The sequence below is a fragment of the Lynx canadensis genome, chromosome A1, assembly GCF_007474595.2.
Source record: "Lynx canadensis isolate LIC74 chromosome A1, mLynCan4.pri.v2, whole genome shotgun sequence".
Lineage (NCBI taxonomy): Eukaryota > Metazoa > Chordata > Mammalia > Carnivora > Felidae > Lynx > Lynx canadensis.
Genome location: NC_044303.2, coordinates 114,031,282 through 114,054,892, shown reverse-complemented (window position 1 = coordinate 114,054,892; position 23,611 = coordinate 114,031,282). Strand labels below are relative to the sequence as shown.

Genomic DNA, 23,611 nt, shown 5'->3' with positions numbered 1-23,611 from the left:
TCCCCTTGAGGGATCAGGGGCTGCTCTGTGAAATGTTGGTGCAGGTGAGCTTGTGGAGGGCTCAGGGCTGCCATGAGGGGCTCAGCCAGGCGTGGTGCCTCCTCGGGTGGAGTCATCATCCCCTTTCCCATTTTCTGGATTCAGCCATTTGATTAGAACAAATGTGTCTATTGAAACTCTCTAGAATAGTTGGTTTGCAGTGAGATAAAGGATGCCATTTAAAAATGATGGTATATATTTCTGTTGGTATTGGGCTTTGTCTTCAGTTAGAAAGAATTTATTTAGAGTTTGAGCTGGATTTGAATTGTTTCCCTTGTTTCTCCCTTTTGTGGAGCATAGTGTCCACAGACTTCCCCTCTGCAAAAAGGGAAGTTTACTTCTCCTCTGTCTTCTTCTCAGGAGTGCCACCTCTTCCCCTGCCCCAGGGAGCACCTGTTGGGGACTGCCACATACTTTCACTGGGGAGGGGTCCCACATGAGGGAGAAAGCTGAGGAAGCAAGTACCCAGAGCTGCCCTTGGCTTTCTCCAAATGGGGAAACAGGTGCTTAGGAAGGCTGAGACCTCAGGTGAGACCTCAGGTAACCCCATTTCTGGTACTCATCCTAGTGCCCATCACTTCTGGAGCTGCTGCAAAGTCTGAGTGGAAGGTATTAATTGAGTGCCAGCTCTTCCCAGTCTTGTTTATAATGCCCCCCATCCTAATCCCTGCCACGAATGTCCCCTGACTCAATGCACATCTTGCCATCTCAATCTGTTACCCTCCTGGGGCCACTCTTTGTGCTTGTCTGGATGAAAGGATTCGCCTCGTAACTAATCTCTGTGCTTCCAGCTTCCCTAAGCCACCACCCATTCTCTGCGCAACAACCAGTGTGGTCTTTCCAAAAACAGCAAACTGTTCTTGTCTCTTTCCAGTTTGGTGACTTCCCATGGTGCTTGCAACATAATGAAACACCCTAAGCACAGCCCTAGAGCACTCCAGGCCCATCTATTCGTACTCACCTCATCATAATCTTCTACCCCAGCCTTCCTTTGGCACCCAAACTGCAGGACTTTGCATATGCTGTTCCCTCACTATTTAATGCTTTTCCCACTGCCACCCTCCTTTGCCTTGATGAACTCCTATTCATCTTTCATGCTTCTGCTTCAATGTCTTTGCTTAGGCCTGCCATGATCTCGTCAAACTAAATCAAATTACCCCAATAAGTACTCTCATAATTCACTTTTCTTTGTCAGATCCACCTCAGTGGTTAACGCCATATCATTCGAAGTTGCTTTATCCAGGTCTCTCCCCTGTAGTCTTTGTAAGGATGGAGACTGGTGCACAGTATATTTGCTACGTGAATAAATGGAAGTTTCTACTTTGTCTCTATGTTGGGTTTACTGCATCCCCTTCCCCATCAAGACCTGGAGATGATTCCACTTTATTTTTTGAAACTTGTGAATTTTGACTGTGCAGTGAATCAACCCTCAGGAAGAAGAAGCTCACATAAGTGTAAACACAAAGTACCACCCACCCCACATCCCTATTCACTTCTAGTTTTTGGTGAGGGCCGTGGCTCATTTCCCCAGAGTTGTATGCAAGGCGTCCCTGCTGTTTTGAGAACTGCTTTTTTTGTAGCATGTTTGTAGGCATGTGTGAGTTTCCTCCCAGAGCTCAGGCACTCTTCCCTTGAAGGGCTCCCTGTCCTTTTACCATATGGACATGCTTGCTTTTCGACACGCACTTGGTGAACACCAGGCATGGTGCCAGACCCTGGGGGAGGCTGCTAAGAGTCCAAGCTGCCAGGTCAGAAGACCTACGTTTGACTCCTGAGGTCCTTCCCTTTCTAGTGGTGTGACTATAGGCCATTTACTTAACCTCTGATCCTCAGTTTCTTTACCTGCAAAACAGGGGTAACATCAGTGTCCACAGCACAGAATTATGGGAAGGACTAAATATTGCATGTTGTGGAAAGAACTTGGAGCCCTGCTTGGCACTCGGTAAGGGTGCACAGATGGCAGCAGCTGCTGCTATTATTAATATCAGGGAAGGGAAATCAACCTTGGTTGAGTCAGACACTTCCATAACTCCCCTCCCCAGTGTGGCTTGGTCTCTGGCCTATGGGTTCCTGCTCTAAGGAATGCAGGTCCAAGGCAGGTGGGTTCTGGGGAGGTACACAGAAGGCTGGTGGCTCTCTTGGGCTTTCAGGAAGTTTATTCTGGTTTTGTGTACGGGGTCCTCCCACTCAGCATATGGGGCTGCCTGGCCATAGGCTGTATTTCCCTGGGAATCCTCAGGCTAGTGCATCTGGGCTGTGCTCTGAGAACCATAGGGATCTTTTACCTGGAGAGGGACAAAAGAAAATTCCACTGGGTTTCTTGCTTCTCAGGAAACAGCTGCTCCTCTTTGGCCTGGGACAGTTTCAGAGAGTGGGGGCCGGCCTTTGCACACCCGGGAGAGAGCTGATGAGTATGGAAAACAAGACCCCAGCATTCCTTTCCGTTGCATGGTGGAGCAGCTCCTTTGCTTTTCTTAGAATCACAGATTCTTAGATATGGAAGAGACCTTAGAGATCATCAAGTCCAATCCTACAATGTCATAGATGACGAAACTGAAGCCCCAGCAAGTCATTTTACTTTTCTGTGACCCAGTGTCCTCATCTGTGAAATGAAGACAGTAACATATCCTTTGCAGAGCTAGTGTGAGGCTATGGTGAATGTAGTTGGCCCAGCAGAGTGGTTGGCTTTTAATAGGTGCTCAGCAAATTTAAATTCCCTCCTGTGTGCATGCTACTCCCTTGTTCTGCTAGTTTGCTTTTACTGAATTGAGGTGATAGGGGATTTTTTGGGAGTATTTTGAATTGTGTTGGTGTGAGTGTGTGTGTGTGTGTGTGAGACTAGGAGCATTATACTGAAACCACTAGAACCTGAATTTGAATCCTTGCCTGATTACTACTGGAGAAAAAACCTCCATAACTCAAATTTGGGCAAGTCACAGAACTTCTTGGGAACTCAGGCTCCTCATCTATAATGTGGGAATGTCTGCCTGCTGACCTCACAGCGCTGGTAGGAAGCTTGAGTAGAATCATGCATACTAAAGAGCTTCAAAATGCACAAAATGCCCAGCAAGTGGCAAACACCATCCTTCCCTCTTAACTGTGTCGTCGATTTTTCTGCTAGAGGAATGAGCAATGAGTGGAAATATGAATTGGAATTTGATCTTTTCCTTTGAGTGAGTCTTAAGAGTGTGCAAAGGCCATGAGCTGGCCTAATTGATTTTTGCCTGCAGGTTTTCTCCCTCTTTCCCTCTCCTCTCCCCTGATTTGTGTGAAAGCTGGGGCTCCTTTCCTATATTTTAATTCTGGTAATGAACAGTATAACCAAGAGTGAGCAGCTTCTGAATTGGCTAGAAATAATTCTAGTCTTATCAGGCAAGAATGTTACAATCTGATCCTGATTCATAAGAGCCAAGGGTTGAATTCCATTAAAGAAGAGACAAGTCTCTGGTTTATTTGCAGGAAAAAGGGGCAATTTAATCTGATGCATGTGATGAAGTTCTTTCTGAAAACAGTAATGCTAATTGCATCTTTCTCATGTACAGTTAATCACATCTTTTAATATTTTCTAACAGCTTTCATTCTTTTATCTGCCAGGCATCCTTGGTAAATTCATCTCTTCTTTCTTATTAACATGTTCATTAATCCTCAAACATTTATTGTGCTTCATTAAACAGGTTAGAGGATTAACAAAAATTCGGATTTGGAGCAATTGAAGGTATAGGCAGGTCAGAATCTGAAATCTAGAATTTCAGTCTGCTGATGGCTTCATTGACCAGACTGGATTTTGTGGATAAGGAAGCTGAAAGTAAAGGACAACCTGTGTTGCATTTTCTTCCTGGGTGTTGAGGATCTTAGTTCAGCCTGTGAGGCATTATGGGTGTGAGGTGCATTTCTTGCTGGTTCAAAACATGTTTGTCTTAAGAGGCATGATCCTAAGAGTAATCATCTCAGGGTTCATAACACATTAGGGTTTACAGTTGAAAAGCAAATTTTTTTTCTTTTTGAGGTTACAATATATATTTAATTTATCTTCTTCCATATTTTCTTTTTCTGGCAAATATATATTTTTTAATTTACATCCAAGTTAGTTAGCATATAGTGGAACAATGATTTCAGGAGTAGGTTCCTTAATGCCCCTTACGCATTTAGCCCATCTCCCATCCCACTATCCCTCCTGTAACCCTCTGTTCTTCATCTTTAAGATTCTCTTATGTTTTGTTCCCCTCCCTGTTTTTATATTATTCTTGCTTCCCTTCCCTTGTGTTCATCTGTTCTGTGTCTTAAAGTCCTCACATGAGTGAAGCCATATGATAGTTGTCTTTCTCTGACTGACCATTTTCGCTTAGAACAATAACCTCCAGTTCCGTCCATGTAGGTGCAAATGGCAAGATTTCATTCTTTTTGATTACCGAGTAATACTCCATCATATAGATATGCCACATCTTCTTTATCCATTCATCCATCAGTGGATATTTGGGCTCTTTCCATCCTTTGGCTATTGTTGATAGTGCTGCTATAAACATGGGGGTGCATGTGTCCCTTCAAAACAGCACACCTGTATCCTGTGGATAAATGCCTAGTAGTGCAATTGCTGGGTCATAGGGTAGTTCTATTTTTAATTTTTTGACGAACCTCCATACTGTTTTCCAGAGTGGCTGCACCAGCTTGCATTGCCACCAACAGTGCAAAAGAGATCCTCTTTATCTGCCTCCTCGCCAACATCTGTTGTTGCCGGAGTTGTTAATGTTAGCCACTCTGACAGGTGTGAGGTGGTATCTCAGTGTGGTTTTGATTTGTATTTCCCTGATGATGAGTGATGTTGAGCATTTTTTCATGTGTCAGTTGGCCATCTGGATGTCTTCTTTGGAGAAGTGTCTATTCATGTCTTTTGCCCATTTTTTCACTGGATTATTTGTATTTGGGGTGTTAAGTTTGAGAAGTTCTTTATAGATTTTGGATACTAACCCTTTATCTGATATGTCATTTGCAAATATCTTCTCCCATTCTGTCGGTTGCCTTTTAGTTTTACTGATTGTTTCCTTCACTGTGCAGAAGCTTTTTATTTTGATGAGGTCCCAGTAGTTCATTTTTGCCTTTGTTTCCCTTGCCTCCAGAGACATGTTGAGTAAGAAGTTGCTGCAGCCAAGATCAAAGAGGTTTTTGCCTGATTTCTCCTTTTCTCCTCAAGGATTTTGATGGCTTCCTGTCTTATATTTAGGTCTTTCATCCATTTTGAGTTTATTTTTGTGTGTGGTGTAAGAAAGTGGTCCAGGTTCATTCTTCTGCATGTCACTGTCCAGTTTTCCCAGCACCACTTGCTGAAGAACTATCTTTATTTCATTGGATATTCTTTCGTGCTTTGTCAAAGATGAGTTGGCCATACATTTGTGGGTCCATTTCTGCGTTCTCTATTCTGTTCCATTGACCCGAGTGTCTGTCTTGATGGTGACAGCTTTGTAATACATCATGAAGTCTGGGATTATGATGCCTCCTGCTTTGGTTTTCTTTTTAAAGATTTCTTTGGCTATTTGGGGTCTTTTCCAGTTCCATACAAATTTTAGGATTGTTTGTTCTAGATCTGTGAAGAAGCTGGCCTGGTGTTATTTTGATAGGGATTGCATTGATTATGTAGATTGTTTTGGGTAGCATTGGCATTTTAACAATATTTGTTCTTCCTATCCAGGATCATGGAATATATTTCCATTTCTTTGTGTCTTCTTCAATTTCTTCCATAGGCTGTCTATAGTTTTCAGTGTATAGATTTTCTACCTCTTTGGTTAGATTTATTCCTAGGTATTTTATGGTTTTTGGTGCATTTGTAAATGGGATCGATTCCTTGATTGCTCTTTCTGTTGCTTCATTGTTGGTGTATAGGAATGCAACCAATTCTGTGCATTGATTTTATATCTTGTGACTTTGCTGAATTCATGGATCAGTTACAATAGTTTTTTGGTGGAATCTTTTGGGCATTCCATATAGAATATCATGTCATCTTTGAAGAGTGAAATTTTGACCTCCTCCTGGATGATTTGGATGCCTTTTATTTCTTTGTGTTGTCTGATTGCTGAGTCTAAGACTTCCAATACTATATTGAATAATGGTGGCAACAGTGGACATTCCTGTCTTGTTCCTGACTTTAGGGGGAAAGCTCTCAGTTTTTCCCCATTGATGATGATATTAGTGTTGGGTCTTTCATATTATGGCTTTTATGATCTTGAGGTATGGTCCTTCTATACCTACTTCTTTGAGGGTTTTTATCAAGAAAGGGTGCTGTATTTTGTCAAATGCTTTCTCTGCATCTATTGAGAGGATCATGTAGTTCTTGTCCTTTCTTTTATTGATGTGATGTATCACATTGATTGTTTTGTGGATATTGAACTATCCCTGCACCCTAGGTATAAATCTCACTTGGTCGTGGTGAATAATTTTTTAAAAGTATTGTTGGATCCAGTTGGCTAATATCTTGTTGAGGATTTTTGCATCCATGTTCATCAGGGAAATTGGTGTATCATTCTCCTTTTTAGTGGGTACTTTGGTTTTAGAATCAAGGTAATTCTGGCTTCATAGAAAGAGTTTGGAAGTTTTCCTTCCATTTCTATTTTTTGAAACAGCTTCATGAAAATAGGTGTTAACTCTTCCTTAAATATTGGTAGATTTCCCCCTGGAAACCCATCTGGCCCTGGACTCTTGTTTTTTGGGAGATTTTTGATTATTAATTCCATTTCTTTACTGGTTATGGGTCTGTTCAAATTTTCTATTTCTTCTTGTGTCAGTTTTGGTAGTGTATGTGTTTCTAGTAATTTGTATGTTTCTTCAAGATTACCCATTTTATTGGCTCAAAATATTCTCTTATTATTATTTTTATTTCTGTTTTGCTGGTTGTGATCTCTCTTCTTTCATTCTTGATTTTATTTCGGTCCTTTCCTTCTTCTTTTTGATCAAACTGGCTAGTGGTTTATCAATTTTGTTAATTCTTTCAAAGAATCAGCTTCTGGTTTCATTGACCTGTTGTGTTTTTTTTTGGTTTGGATAGCATTGATTTCTGCTCTAATCTTTATTATTTCCTGTCTTCTGCTGGTTTTGGGTTTTATTTGCTGTTCTTTTTCCAGCTCTTTAAGGTGTAAGGTTAGGTTATGTGTCTGAGACCTTTCTTGCTTCTTTAGGAAGGCCTGGATTGCTATACACTTTTCTCTTATGACCACCTTTGCTGTGTCCCAGAGGTTTTGGGCTGTAGTATTATCATTTTCATTGGCTTCTATGTACGTTCTAATTTCCTCTTTTACTTCTTGGTTAGCCCATTCATTCTTTAGTAGGATGTCCTTTAGTCTCCAAGTACTTTTTACCTTTACAAATTTTTTCTCATGGTTGATTTTGAGTTTCATAGTGTTGTGGTCTGAAAATATGCATAGTATGATCTTGATTTTTTTGTACTTGTTGAGGGCTTGTGTGTGTCCCAGTATGTGGTCTACTCTGGAGAACTTTCCATGTGCACTGGAGAAGAATGTATATTCTGCTGTTTTAGAATGAAATGTTCTGAATGTATCTGTTAAGTCCATCTGGTCCAGTGTGTCATTCAAAGCCATTTTTCCCTTGTTGATTTTCTGTTTAGATTATCTGTCTCTTGCTGTAAGTGGGGTGTTGAAGTCCCCTACTATTATGGTATTATTATCAATGAGCTTCTGTATGTTTGTGATTAATTGATTTATATATTTGGGTACTTTCATGATGGGGCATAAATGCTTACAGTTGTTAGATCTTGGTGGACAGACCCTTAATTATGATATAATGCCTTTCTTCATCTCTTGTTACAGTCCTTATTTTAAAATCAGATTGTCTGATATAAGTGTGGCCACTCCAGCTTTCTTTTGGCAACCATTAACATGACAGATGGTTCTCTATCCCCTTACTTTCAATCTGAAGGTGACTTTAGGTCTAAAATGGGTCTCTTGAAAACAGCATATAGATGGGTCTTGTTTTCTTATCCATTCTTTGTCTTTTGATTTGAGCGTTTACTCCACTGACATTTAGAGTGAGTACCGAAAGATATGAATTTATTGCCTTTGTGTTGCCTGCAGAGTTTCTGGTGGTCTCCGGTCCCTTCTAGTGTTTGTTGCTTTTGGTCTTTTTTGTTTAGTTTTGTCTTTTCTCCTCTCAGAGAGTCCCCTTTAGAATTTCTTTCAGGACTGGTTTAGTGGTCACAGACTCCGTTAGTTTTTGTTTGTCTGGGAAACTCTTTATTGCTCCTTTTATTTTGAATGACAGCTTTGCTGGATAAAGAATTCTTGTCTGCATATCTTTCCAATTCAGCACATTGAATATATCCTGCCACTCCTTTCTGGCCTGCCAAGTTTCTGTGGATAGGTCTGCTCAAAACCTGATCTGTCTTCCCTTGTAGGTTAAGGACTTTTCTCCCTTGCTGCTTTATGATTCTATCCTTGCCTGAGTGTTTTGTGAATTTGACTATGATATGACTTGCTGGTGGTTGGTTTTTGTTGAATCTACTGGGAATCCTCTGTGCTTCCTGGATTTTGATGTCTGTGTCTTTCCCCAGGTTAGGAAAGTTTTCTGCTATGATTTCCTCACATAATGCTTCTACCCCTTTTTCTCTCTCTTCATCTTCTGAGACCCCTATGATTCTGATGTTCCTTTTTAATGAGTCACTAATTTCTCTAATTCTTAAATTGTGCTCTTTTGCTTCAGTCTCCCTCTTTCTTTTTGCTTCATTATTCTCCCTAGTTTGTCCTCTATATCTCTGATTCACTGCTCTGCCTTATCCATCCTTGCCACCGTGGCATCCGCTTGAGATTGCAGCTCAGTTATAGCATTTTTTATTTCATTCTAATCAGCTTTTACTTCTTTTATCTCTGCAGAAAGGGATTCTAATCTGTTTTCAACTCCAGCTAATATTGTTATTATCCTGATTCTAAATTCTGGTTCAGACATCTTGCTTGTATCTGTGTTGGTAAAGTCCCTGGCTGTCATTTCTTCCTGCTCTTTCTTTTGGGGTGAATTCCTTTGTTTCATCATTTTGAAGGAAGAAAAAGAATTAATGAGGTAAAAAAATTAAAATTAAAAAGTTAAAACAACACACACACACACAAATCAAATAAATAATGCCATATTCTAGGTGTGTTTTGGTCTGAGTGTTGAAAGGGGCTTGATAGATTAGAATAAAATGAGGAAAAAGAAAAAAAGGAAAACGTTTGAAAATTAAAAAAAATGAATACAATGAAATAGAATAAAATGAAATGACAGAAGTAAAATAGAATTTGAAAAATTTTTAAAAAGGTAAGAAATACAGTAGAAAAAAATTAAAGAAAAATATTTTCAATAAAAATTGAAAATAAAATAATTTTTTCTCTCTCTGTATTCAAGAAAAAGAAAAGAAATAAAAAAGAAAAAAAAGAAAATTTAATAGATGGACCAGTGAACAGTCTGAAATACGATTGAAATTACATTGTTTTCCCCTAGAAGTCAACTACAGACTTATTGTCTGTAAACTAAACAGGCAGAAAGACTTGTGGTCTTCCTGAAGAGTGAAGTTGGCCCAGTTGGGCAGAGCTTAGTGTAACAGCTCCATTCTCCACTAGATGGTGCTGCTCAGCTTACTGGGGTAGATTGTTGTGGCACTTGTAGGCGTATGTGCGCATACGCAGGAGGGGTGAAAATGGCATCACCCAGCTACCCAGTATTTAATATCGGAGCACTGTTCTCCCCGATCAGCAATCATGCACCTGTCCTTTGTCTCTGGCTTCTGTCCACTCCCCTCTTTTACACTGTCCATGACCAAGCCCCAGGCGACACCTCCCTCCTGAGTTATCTCAGATGTGGCTGTTTTTCCCGTCCCCTTACTTCTGAGGGACTGCAGCTTTGACCTGATCTTCCCCTCTGTGGGAGGGTCTCACTGAGCAATGGCCAGGTGCTGGCTGCACCCAGGAACATTTGTGGGACTGTGCTGCTGCTGATGCCCAGAGATTGTGGCCGGGTGCCAGCCCACCCCAGAAAAAGTTCACATGATCGTGTAGCAGCAGTGTTTCAGGGATTATGGAAAATCACAACACACATCTGGCACCAGGCTTCACTCTTAATGACCATGTTCCAGGACCAGTGAATGTGGTTGTTCTCCAGGGTCCTGGGTTCTCTGGGGTTGTTCTCTGGGGCCTTTACCTGTTGGGGGGCACACAGCTTCTACCAAATGTCCTCCCAGCAGGGGAACTACCTCCCCCCGTGTGGTCCGAGCACCCTTGGACTTCACTCTGCTCCTGGGGATTCACCCTTCTCACCAGAGCACTGCTAGGTATCAAGCTGCAGAGTTTCAGACTATGTGCTCCCCCTGTTTACAGAGTCTTAATGGAATTTAAACCCCCTCCTTTCTCCTTTCTCCCTTTCTATTTCAGTCCTTGTGGCTGTTTCCACTTTTTCACTTTCTCTCCAGCTGCTTTTGGGGGGGATGTGCTTTTCCCATACTCTCCCCCATCTCCGTTCTCTCTCCACAAGCAAAACAGCTCCCTGCCCTCTGTGGCTTTTCTCTCCCCCATTTCACCTCTCTGCATCACACACCTGCTGAGTTCTATGGTTCAGGTTGTGTAGATTGCTGTGTTAATCCTCAATCAGTTTCCTAGGTGTGCAGGATGGTTTAGTGTTGATCTGGCTGTATTTCAGGGATGCGAGACACAAAAAAACTTCCATTCTGTTTCACCACCTTGGCTTCTCTCTCTAAAAAGCAAATATTTTAAAATATTATTCTTTTGTCAAGTATTTTTGGGGCTCTAATACTTAGTTTCTTCATGTTTAAGATGGAAATGTTAATAACACTAGTAATAATAATGAGAGTTGTCATTTATTGAAAGCTCACTATGAGCCAGACATTATGCTAAGCACTTCTTAGAATTATCTCATTCAATCTTCATGAACCCAAAGAGAAGGGTTCTAATTAGGTCCCCTTTCAACAGATAAGAAAATGAGAGCACAGAGAAGGTAGTTAACTTACTTATGGACACATAAATAGTAAGTGGTTAAGCCAGAGTGACCATAGTGTAATGGAATAGGCACTGGATGTGAATCACAGCCTTGGATTCCAGCCTTGATTATCTCACTAATTCTGTGACCTTGGAAGTCACCTAACCTCTCTGGATTTCAGGGTTTTATTGTTGTCTGCTTGTAAATGAGAACGATGGAAAACATGGACTTTATTTAAGTCCTTTCTATCTTTGACATTCTGGAATACTGAGAAATTATATTGAGAATAAGAAGGCCAACAGAGTGGACTGAATAGAATTATCTCCCATGTGGAACACTCCAGCTGGCCTTGATTTCTAGCTGTGACCCCTCTGTGCTGATGCCCATGATTACTCTGCAGAGAAGTCCTTACCAGCCTCTGAGCAGTTCTCAGCCATCTCACACTCCAGGCCCCTTGAACATTGCCCTCAATTCTGCAGTTTCTCCTCATGTGCCCTGAAGCCCAGATGACATGTAAACACCCAGACCAAGAACAATAATTCTGCTTCTTGGTATTGAGGAGTGTATCAATTTTCTGTAATTCCTTGTAGCAGAGTGAGCATACATTATAGAGTTCAAGTGCTTTGAAAATAAGCTATGAAGAATTGCTGTCTGTTGAAAGAACTGGCAATTTGTCAACTTTCAGTGGCTGAGCAGCTGAGTGTACTCAATGTGGTGTGTACTGTCAGTGCTGGCCTGAGAGAGGTATGGGCAAAGGAGGAGGGAGATGGTGGAAGGGAATGCCCCTCAAATTCTCAGGGAGAAAAATAATTTAGCTGTTGGAGATACGATAGGATTTGCACAAGAACTTGAAAGAAGCTATGTAAATTATAGCACATGGGTCTCAGTTTACATCAAGATATATAAAATAAAAACAAAGAAAAACCATGCAAACTTTGGCATGACATAAGTCAATCATACCATCTCTACTACCTGCTATTCTCATCCACCCCCAATAACTTATTTACTTGTGTCAACACTAGCAAATGTTGGCATCACCTGGTACCCTTGAAACATTTCCTACTTTCCCTCAGTAATTTTGTAATTCACATTTCAATTATGGTTGGTCATGGCTTCTTGGTAACTACAATTGTTTGAAAGATAGAATAACAATCTTCTTCTTTCCTTGGCTAATTAATCTTTCAGAGGTGTCTGCTTTTACAATGGTCTTATTCCCCCTCTCTATTTCTGTCCTGCCCTTTTCCCCTCCTTCCCTTCTCTCACATCACTGCCTTTCCCTATATGTTTGGTTTTTATTTATTTTTATTTTAAAGAGAGATAAAGAGATAGAGAGATAGAGTTGGGGAGAGAGGGAAGGAGAGAGAGAGAGAGAGAATGAGCTGAGGAGAGGGGCAGAAGGAGACAGAGAGGGCATCTTAAGCAGGCTCCATGCTCAGTTCAGAAGCCTGATATGGGACTCAATCTCATTACCTTGGGATCATTACCTGTGATGAAATCAAGAGTCAGACACTCAACCAACTGTAACATCCAAGCACCCCTTCCTATATTTTAAAAGAATTCTTGAAAGAGGTTCATTGATCACCACTCTCCCAGGTTGGGAAAAACTTTTATCTTAGCAAGCAAGATCAGAACCACGGACAGCGTCACCAACTTGTGCATGACTCTCCAAATTCATTCTTTTCCTTCCTTCCTTCCTTCCTTCCTTCCTTCCTTCCTTCCTTCCCTCTTTCTTTCTTTCTTCTTTCTTTCTTTATTTCTTCTAGTTAATTAACATATAGTGCAATATTGGTTTCATGAGTAGAATTCGGTGATTCATCACTTACATACAACACCCAGTGCTCATCATAACATGTGCCCTCCTTAATACCTATCACCTATCTAGCCCTTCCCCTACACACTTCCTTCCATTAACTTTCAGTTTATTCTCTATTATTGAGTCTTTTATTGTTTGTTTCCCTCTCTCTTTTACCCCCCACCCTCCTCATATGTTTATCTGTTTTCTTTCTTAAATTCCACATGTGAGTGAAATAATAGGGTATTTACCTTTCTCTGATTCAGTTATTTCATTTAGCATAATACATTCTAGCTCCATACATGTCATTGCAAATGGCAAGATTCATTCCTTTTGGTGGCTGAGTAATATTCAGTTGTTTAAATATATACCACATCTTCTTTATCCATTCATCAATCTATGGACATTTGGGCTCTTTCCATAATTTGGCTATTGTTGATAATGCTATTATAAACATCAGCATGCCTGTACCCCTTTGAGTCTGTATTTTTGTATCCTTTGGATAAATACCTGGTAGTGCAATTGGTGGATCATAGGGTAGTTCTATTTTTAACGTTTTGAGGAATCCCCATACTGTTCTCCAGAGTGGCTGCACCTGTTTGCATTCCCACCAACAGTGCAAGAGGGTTTCCCTTTCTCCGCATCCTCATCAACACCTTTTGTTTCTTGTTTTGTTAATTTTAGCCATTCTGATAAGGCAGTATCTCTTCATTGTTTTTATTTGAATTTACCTGATGTTGAGCATCTTTTCTGTCATAAACTCTAGGTCTAAAGTTCTCTTTTGGCCAGCAAAAGAGTGGATGCAGGATTAAAACAAGAGATGGCTAATGTCCTGGAAAAAGCAAGTGCCCTGAATAAGGGTCCTTTCCCCGTATTTATTCAGATCAGAAGGCTTGCGAATGTGATGGGCGTGTACAAAGAGACAAAGAAACTAGGAACATTAACTTGTGGATGTGAGAGGGAAAGGAGATTTTGAAGATATACACTGTTTGGGGTTTGGGTCAATATAAAATAAAATCCAGGTGCCGGGCAGATGGGTAGATGGTTGTTAACAGCAGACAGGAGACACCATGCCTGTTTATCTTTGCCAGCCTAGGGTATGAGACAGATAGGGGGAATAACCACAGGGTTAATAAGCCACCTTTTCTTTTGTTAACCATCTCCACTCTGGGCTACTTGCCTGTAGCGCAGTGGTCCAAAGTCCAATTCACCAATTTACCTAACCTGGCCCTATTCTCCTATGAAAGGAGCTTTCTGCTATAGTACTAAATTTGGGGTGCTTTCACCCTGAATATCTAATCTTGTTATTCCTATGTATTGGGCACCTTTGCGCCATTTTTATTTCAGGCCTTTGCCTCTCTCTATATATTTTTGGGGGCTCAGCACCCCTCCCTATTTGGGGGTGCCTTTGCACCTCCCTATTCCTGGCACCTTTGTGCCTCCCTATTCTCAGAGTGTCTTTGCACCCCCCTATTCTTGGAGTGCCAATCTGGTTTACCCAAACTCAGGTGTGAGCATTTTATTGACTTTGTATTTCTTTGTGCCTTGTTAACCCATTGTTATAAGCCTGGGGGATTCCTAAGCTTGTCCCCCACTCTTTCCATGTGTCTGTTAGCCCTCTGGATGTCTTTGGAAAAGTTTCAATTCATGTCTTCTGCCCATTTCTTAACGGGGTAGTTTGTTTTTTGGGTGTTGAGTTTGATATGTTCTTTATAGATTTTGATACTAACCCTTTATCAGAATGCCATTTGCAAATATATTCTCCCATTCCATTGAATGCCTTTTAGTTTTATTGATTTTTCCCTTTGCTGTGCAGGAGTTTTTATCTAGATGAAGTCCTAATAGTTCCTTTTTGCTTTTGTTTCCCTTGCCTCTGGCAACATGTTTAGTAAGAAGTTGCTCTGGCTGATGTCAAAGAGGTTGCTGCCTATGTTCTTCTCTAGGATTTTATTGTTTCTTGTCTCACATTTAGGTCTTTCATCATTTTGAATTTATTCTTGTGTATGGTATAAGACAGTGGTCTGGGTTCATTCTTCTGCGTATTGCTGTCCAGTGTTCCCCAAACCATTTGTTAAAGAGACTATCTTTTTTCCATTGGAATTCTTTTCTGCTTTGTTGAAGATTAGTTGACCATCTAGTTGTGGGTCTATTTCTGGGTTTTCTATTCTGTTCCATTGATCTATGTGTCTGTTTTTGTGTCAGGACCATACTGTCTTATTGACTATAGTTTTATAATATAGCTTGAAATCTGGAACCGTGATGCTTTCAGTTTTGTTTCTATTTTTTAGGATGGCTTTGGCTACTTGGGGTCTTTTGTGGTTCCACACATTTTGAGAATTGTTTGTTCTAGCTCTGTGAAAAATGCTGTTGGTATTTTGATGGGGATTTCATTAACTGTGTAGATTGCTTTGGGTAGTATCAACATTTTAACAATATTTGTTCTTCCAATCCATGAGCATTGAATGCTTTTTCTTTTCGTTGTGTTCTCTTGTGTTCTATAGTGTACAGAGTACAGATCTTTTACTTCTTTGGTTAGGTTTATTCCTAGGTATATATTTCTTTTTGGTCTTATGGTAAAGGAGATCAATTCCTTGATATCTTTTTCTGCTGCTTCGTTATTGGTGTATAGAAATGCAATAAATTTCTGTACATTGATTTTATATCCTGAGACTTTGCTGAATTAATGTATTAGTTCTAGCAATTTTTTGGTGCAGTCTTTTGTGTTTTCTACATTGAGTATCATGTTGTCTGTAAATAGTGAAGGTTTGACTTCTTCCTTGCTGACCTGGATGTCTTTTATTTCTTTTTGTTGTCTAATTGCTGAGGCTAAGACTTCTAGTACTATGTTCAATAGTTATAGTGAGAGTGGACATCCTTGTCTTGTTTTTTAACATAGGGATTTAGGAGATGTGATTGTATGCAAGCTTTGTATAAATTCTGTGAGGTAAGTGGGCAGACATTCCTGTGATACAGTTGAGGAAACTGAGTTATAAAGAGGCTCTGTGACATGTACAACTTTCATTTTCCCTAGTAGTAATAGGACCTTGATTCATATTCAGGTCTTGCGGTTCCAGAGCTAAAGCTCTTTTTCTATTACACAAAGTCATTACACCAGATATTTCCTAGTTTTCTCTCACCTTATTCTTTTATACTTTTTTTTTAACATTTATTTTATTTTTGAGAGACAGAGGGAGACAGAGCATGAGCAGAGGAGGGGCAGAGAGAGAGGGAGACACAGAATCTGAAGCAGACTCCAGGCTCTGAGCTGTTAGCACAGAGCACGACGCAGGGCTCAAACTCCTGAATCATGAGATCATGACCTGAGATGAAGTCGGATACTCAACCGACTGAGCCACCCAGGCGCCCCTCACCCTATTCTTTTAGATTTAAATTCTCTCAGCTTTTATTTATTTTACACAAATCTAGATTGATAGGAATTTTTTTCAGTACATTTTACATATAATTCCTCCATCTTTAGACTTCCATTGTTACTATTGATAAGTCACCTGTGAATCTAATTCATTCCTCTGCCATTTTCCTCTGAGAGTCTTTACAGGTTTTTTCCTCTTTGGTGTTCTGTGGTTTCACAGTACCACCTATCAGGTAATTGTCCTTCTCCCTCCCTTCCTTCCTTCTATTTTCCTTCCTTCCTTCCTTCCTTCCTTCCTTCCTTCCTTCCTTCCTGTCTTTTTTTTCTGTCTTTCTTTCTGTCTTCTTTTTTCTTTTTACTTATCATTTTTGGGATTTGTTGGGCTTCTTGAATCTTTGGATTGGTATCTTTTATAGTTTCTGAAAAATCCCCTCCAAATTTCCCCTCTGATCTATTTTCTCTTCTCTCCTACTTTTGGGCCTCTGATTAAACTTATTAGATTCTTTCATTCTATCCCCCTTACCTCTTTGTTTTTATAACTCCTTTATTGAAATATATTTCACATTCCATGCAACTTACCAATTTAAAGTATATAATTTGGTGGTTTCTTAATATATTCACAGAGCTGTGAAACCATCATTAAACACATTTTAGAACTTTTAATCACCACAGAGAGAAAGTCCATACCCTTTAGCTGTTATCTCCCACTCCCCCATTACATTAGTTATGAACTGAATGTTTGTGTCTCCCCCAAATTCATATCTTGAAATCTAATCCTCCATGTGATGGTATTTGGAGCCTTTGAGAGATAATTAGTTCATAGAGTGAAGCCATCATGAGTGGGGTGAGTACCATTATAACAAAAGCCATAGAGCTAGCTTGGTCTTTTTCATTTATATGAAGATACAGTGAGAAGTCAGCAATGTACATCCTGGAAAAGAGCCCTCACCAGAACCTGGCAATATTGGCACCCCAATCTCAGACTTCCAGTCTCCAAAGCTGTGAGAAATATATTTCTGTTGTTTATAAGCCATCCAGTCTATGGTACTTTGTTATGGTAGCCTTAACTGATTAAGATACCACCCAACCCAAACAACCCTTAATCTAGTTTGTCTCTATTTATTTACCTTTTCTGACCTTTTATATAAATAAGATAATATGATATGTGATATTTTGTGAGAGGTTTTTTTCACTTAGCCTACTGTCTTCAATATTCATCCATATTGTAACATGTATCCATACCTCATTCTTTTTTTATGGCTGAATAATATTCCATTGTACAGATTTACAGCATTTTGTTTATATGTTCATCAATTGATGGACACATGAGTTTCTGCCTTTTGGATACTATGAATAATATTGCTAAAAACATTCATATACAAGGTTTTGGGTAGACATGTATTTTCATTTCTCTTGGGTATATACCTAGGAGTGGAATTGCTGGGTCAAATGTTAAATCTATGTATAACGTTTTGAGAAACTTCTAGACTATTTCCCAAAGTGGTTGTGGCATTATATATAATCCACCAACAGTGTATGAGAGTTCTAATTTCTTCACATCTTTACCAATACTTCTTATTATCTGACTTTTTGATTATAGCCATTCTACTGGATGTAAAGTAGACACAATTTGCATTTCCCTGATACTAATGATGTTGAGCATCTTTTAATGTGCTTACTGACAATTTGTATATCTTTCTTGGTCTATTCAGATTTTTGGACCATTTTAAAATTGGGTTTTCTGTGTTTTTATTATTGAGTATAAATGTTTTTATATATTTTAGATACAAGTCCTAATCAGGTACGGTTTGCAGATATTTTCTACCATTCTGTGAACTGTCTTTCACTTTCTGGATAGCGTCCTTTGAGACAAAATAATTTCTAAATTTAAGGAAGTGAAATTTATCTATTTTATCTTTTTTTCTTGTGCTTTTTGTGTCTTAGCTTGTGCTAAGAATCCATTGCCAAATCCAAGGTCATGAAGATTTATTCCTATATTTTTATCTAAGTGTTTTATAATCTTTGTTCTTACATTTAGGTCTTTGCTCCATTTTGTGTTCCTTTTTGTATGTGATCTGAGATGAGTCCAACTCCATTATTTTGCATTGGCTATCCAGTTGTCCCACCAGCATTTGTTGATAAAATATTTTTTCCCATTAATAATCTTAGATCCTTGTTAAAAATAAATTGACCATAAATGTATGAAGTTACCTTTGGACTCTCAGTTCTAATCCATAATCTACATGTCTATCTTTATGTCAGTGCTACAAGGGCTTGATTACTATAGCTTTTTAGTAAGTTTTGTTAAACTTATCCCTAAGTATTGTACTTTTTTTGATGTTGCTGTAAATGGAATTGTGTTCTTAATTTCATTTTTGGATGCTTATTGCTAGTGTATAAAAATACAATTGATTTTTTGTATATTGATCTTGTATTCTGCAATCTTGCTGAACTTATTTATTAATTCTAGTACTTTTTTAGTGGATTCCTTAGGATTTCCTGTATACAAGATTATGTCATCTGTGAATAGAGATAGTTTTACGTCTTCCTTTCGAATTTAGATGTGTTTTATTTATTTCACTTTCTTTCTTAATTGCCATTGCTAGAACATCTGGTACAATGTTCAATAAAAGTGGTAGAGTGGACATCCTTCTGTTTTTCTGATCTTAGGGGAAAGTATCTAGTTTTTGTACCATTTAGCATAATGTTAAAGTGGGTTTTTTGTAAATGCCCTTTATCGTGTTGAAGAAATTTTCTTCTATTCCTAGTCTGTTGAGGTTTTTATCATAAAGCAGTGTTAGATTTTATCAAATGCTTTTTCTGCATCTAGTGAGGTAATTACATTAATTGATTTTAAGATACGAAATATCTTCTTTGTCTCTTTTCCATATTTTCCACCTTATTATGGCCCTTATACTTTATTACAGTCTGTGTCTCCCCACTAGAATAGGAGTCTGATGAAAGTTGAGACTGCATCATATAACATATTCTTGACTTTATGAGGGAGATCTTTGTGGATCCTGAAATATGTGAATCCCTTCCCTTCAAAATGCCACTGAAACAAAAGGAGAGGAAAAACTAAGTTGAATTGAGGTGTGTATTCCGGATACTCACTGGGGCTTGGAAAGTGTCTTTTTCTTACATACCAGTCTTGAAGCAAATAATTCAATTTTTAGCCTCAGAAAAACAACAAACCATGGGCTTTCAGGATCACTCTTGAATAAAATAACCATTCAATGCTCTATCCCCTAGGGCCATAGACCAGTGGTGTTCATCCCTATAGTACTGGCATGTAGTAGGAAGCAAAAAAAAAAAAAAAGTTTGTTTATTTTATTATGACTGTGTACCCTGTACTAGATGTTAGATTAGGTGCTGAGGTTATAGGAGTACATGAAATATAGACCTTACCTCAAGGAATTCAGAGTCAGTAGAGGTAGAAAGATTATTAAAATACAGGGTAAAAGTGCTTTGGTGCTGTAAGCACAAGGGAGCGGAGAGGTCCCTGGTAGCAAGTGAGGTCTGAGTCTTCTCACCACTTCTATTGCCATCTCCTAGTCCATGTTACCATTAACTCTCTCCTAGAATAACGTAGGAGTCTCTTCTAACTGACTTCTCTGTTTTCACCTTGCTACACATGCAGTCCATTCTTATTAGAGCATCCAGAGAGATCCTTTAAAAGTTTAAGTGTACTTATGTCTCTGTTCTATTCAGAGACCACACCAACTGCTAGTCTTTCCAGAGTTAAATCCCAAGTGTCTGCCATGGTACATAAGTTCCCACCTTATCTGGCCCTCTACCATCTCTCTCATCTCTTTTCCTCCTTTCACTCTTGATAACACCACTGTACAAGCTCTAGTCTCCCTGAAGGTCTTTCAACACATCAAACTCATGCTGCACCAACCTGGGGTCTTTGCATTTGTGGCTTCCTCTTCCTGGAGTTCTCTTCCCAGGTATATCTTTCCCACACTCTTTTCAGGCTTCTGCTCAAAGCCATTGGTAGCAAGTATTTCTCTGATTACTCTACATAAACTGGGAGACTACATTTCCTCCATTCCCTCTCCACTCGAGCCTGCTTTGTTTTTCTCTCCACCACTCATTCATTTATCTGTTTATTGTCTGTCTTCCCCAACTAGAATGTAACTTCCACCAAGTCAGATATTTTTGCCCATTTTGTTCATTGTTGTTATCTCCATTGCCTGGCATGCTTCCTGGAATACAATACAGCATTAAATAATTGCTGACTCAATTAATGAAGGATGAATAGGAGTGACTTAGAAGAAATAATCATCCGGGATATGAGGTAGATAGGGGGTTTATTGAATTGAATGATTTAATTTCCTCATGTGTGAGGTTTTGGTTTTGGACTGTGTGGTTGCTCATATCCATTTTTGTTCAATCATCTCTGAAATAGCATAACAAAATGGAAATGTTGAAGCCCAAAGTGGACCACTGTTCTGTGCGAATGACACTGACAGCTTTTAGCCATCTGAGGGTGAAGGGATGCCTGACGGGTGGTGGCACCAAAGCACATTGCCAGGCAGTGAATATGGTTCCTGAAACCACAGCTGAATCATGGTTACTACCCAGACACCTGGTTCTCACATCCTAAGAACAGCTCCTACACCAAATCTCAAAACTCAAAGTTAATAAGAGGCATCCCCAGCATAATGTATTATTAATGACTGTTGTTTATTAAGTGCTTCCCTTGTGCCATGCTTAGTGCTGGCAACTTTATGATGTTCTCTCTTATAACCCTCAGAAGTAACTACTGTTGTCATCTCCATTTTATATGTAAGAAACCAGGTGCTCAAAAAATTTCATAACTTGCCTAGGGCCATGTGGCTGTTAGGTGACTGAGCCAGTAAATTTTGATTTCAGTCTGCTGGAGTCTAAATCCCGTGTTCTTGGCCACATTGTATTTCCCCCAGATCAGCCACCTGCAACAAATATTTTACCTCGTAGGGCAAGAACACATCTCTCCAGTTTCTCTACTTTCCTGCCTTTGGAAATGAGGTTTGGGATGTTCCAGAAGCAGGTGTGAGTTTACCCACAGCTCTGACAGGGCTGTGCAGGTCTGGACACAGCTCTAATTGTATCAGTTGTGATTTAACATACAATATTATCATAACTCAGGGAAGTTATTAGCAGTGCAAAGGATAGAAAAGATTAAGAAGATTGCTTCTAAGAATAAATACATTCTTGCCTAGGAAATGTATTTTCTGTAATAATTTTGGGGCTCCAATTTCCATGCACTTTATTGAAAGGAGCCTGCTATATATTGTAGAGAGAGTTTGGATTAGCTCAAGTTCCCTTGGGAAAGGAACAGGGAGGTGTGTACTGAAATGTTATGGTGAGTTTCCTGTAATTCTCTTATACAGAACTAGGGGGCTAGACAGAAGGTTTGAGCTTCAAAAAAAGAAAAGTAGGCTGTAGGTGGTTGTAGGTTTTTCAGAGGGTTTGTGGTTCAGATAGTAATTCCTTTTGGGGGCTGATGTTTCTTCTTATGGGCAGTTTGGGTGGGTGCTCAGACCACAGAGACTGTTCTTGGGATTAAGAAACAAGGTATTTTCAGAAGAAGCCCTAGTACAGCACCTGGATTAAATCATGGGGAATGTTGTGACATCCCTAGATTATGTCAAGGGACAGTGTTGTGACACCTCTAGATGATGTCTTGGTTGGTGCTGTGAGACCGCTAGATGTGCAGTGCGCTGTGAAGCATTATGGAAAGTTGTGGCAACTGAAGTTAGAGAAATCATTTATGGAGGACTTAGCATTTTAGACTTGGTGTAGATCCTTCTACATGTGTCATCCCATGGTAACATCTGCCTCATGCAGTGGTCTTCAGGGCCTTGGCTGAGGCTGGAGGGGACTCTGAGCACATTAGGAAAGCTATGACATTGTCTAGCCTTCTAGGAGTTGCCTATAAGCCTCTTTAATGCAAGGAAGATGGTCAGAATTGTCATGAGGCAAAAATGAGTTTATGTAGTCTTATTAAGTCAAATGTCAACAAGTTTAATAAAGTGGGGGTTTGTGAAGAGAGGCATGATCTTTTGGTCTCTGTTCGGATTCTCTTCTTTCTTGTGCTGGATCTGTGCTCTGCTGGTCATGCATGTTCCAAGGTGAGTCTGGCCAGCTCAGGCTCATTAACTTTATTGGGTAACATGATGCAGGATATGCGTGTGTGTGCGCATGCATTTAGAAAGCACTAGGTGGGAATCAAGGCTCTTGAAATTCTCTGAGGCTGCCCTACTGCCTCTACATGGCACAGGTACCCCACAAAAAGGAGAACTCTGTCTCAATTGTGAGCTACTCACCTTAACAACCTCCCGTCGCACTTCATACCCCAGATGTTGCTCTCCATTCTCCAGGTCCATCCCTACCTTTTTTGTAACTTGGACTTGAGTTTGGTTCCTCTAGTCAATGTCTTAATTGAGTTCTCCGTATGAATGAGTTTCCTTAGTTCATTGGAATTTGTTAGCTCCTTTTTAAAAGGCTGTTCATTTGCTTGTATTTTATTTATTTTTATTTTTAATTCCCCATCCCCAAATCAATACACAGCTTTTATTACATCTTTAAAATAGCACAGATAACTCTGAAAAGTTGCCTAGCATCTTGCTTTTTCTGAAACTGGGCAACTTTGATCTTATTCATCAGCCTGCTGAAGTGTTCTTCTTTCAGAAACTTACATACCGGGGCGCCTGGGTGGCGCAGTCGGTTAAGCGTCCGACTTCAGCCAGGTCACGATCTCGCGGTCCGTGAGTTCGAGCCCCGCGTCAGGCTCTGGGCTGATGGCTCGGAGCCTGGAGCCTGTTTCCGATTCTGTGTCTCCCTCTCTCTCTGCCCCTCCCCCGTTCATGCTCTGTCTCTCTCTGTCCCAAAAATAAGTAAACGTTGAAAAAAAAAACTTAAAAAAAAAAAAGAAACATACCATCCAAAATTTTTCTGATATCCTTGTTTTTAACCATTATGGCTTGCTAAGTCAAAGCAGCTAAGTTTGATACAAGTTCACTGTCATTTTATTCAAGAACTAACTCATCTTTCTGGGCTTGAGATACTGAACACGCAATGCCTGGCCTCATATGAACCCTGAGGATGTATTTTTCACCCAAGAAATTTCAGATTTCATCAAGAGAACATTCTCCTGAATAATGACATTGCTGGGGAAGTGAGCATACACAGACCTCATCTTCTACAGGAAGTCCTTGTAATGCCCTTGATCATGTGTTGTACGTGACTACAGAGAGTGAGAACAATAGCCAGTTCCTTTCTGTTTCCTCACTGTTTGTCCACTTAATGCCTCTTCTTTTTCTTTTCAAGGAGGCTGAGTTTTACTTTGACATGACTGAAGGTTCCTCTGGGGCCCTTCACAATTGCAGTGTGTCCCTTCAGAGTGATGTTGGCATGTTCTGGAATGTTGACATTTTGATTGCTGAGAATGGCCTTCATTCTTG

The 23,611-nt window shown here is 39.8% G+C and overlaps 1 pseudogene; it reads right to left on the bottom strand.

Moving 5' to 3' along the window:
• Window positions 1-1,131: 1,131 nt before the first annotated feature.
• On the bottom strand, window positions 1,132-23,611 carry LOC115516297 (annotated as a pseudogene).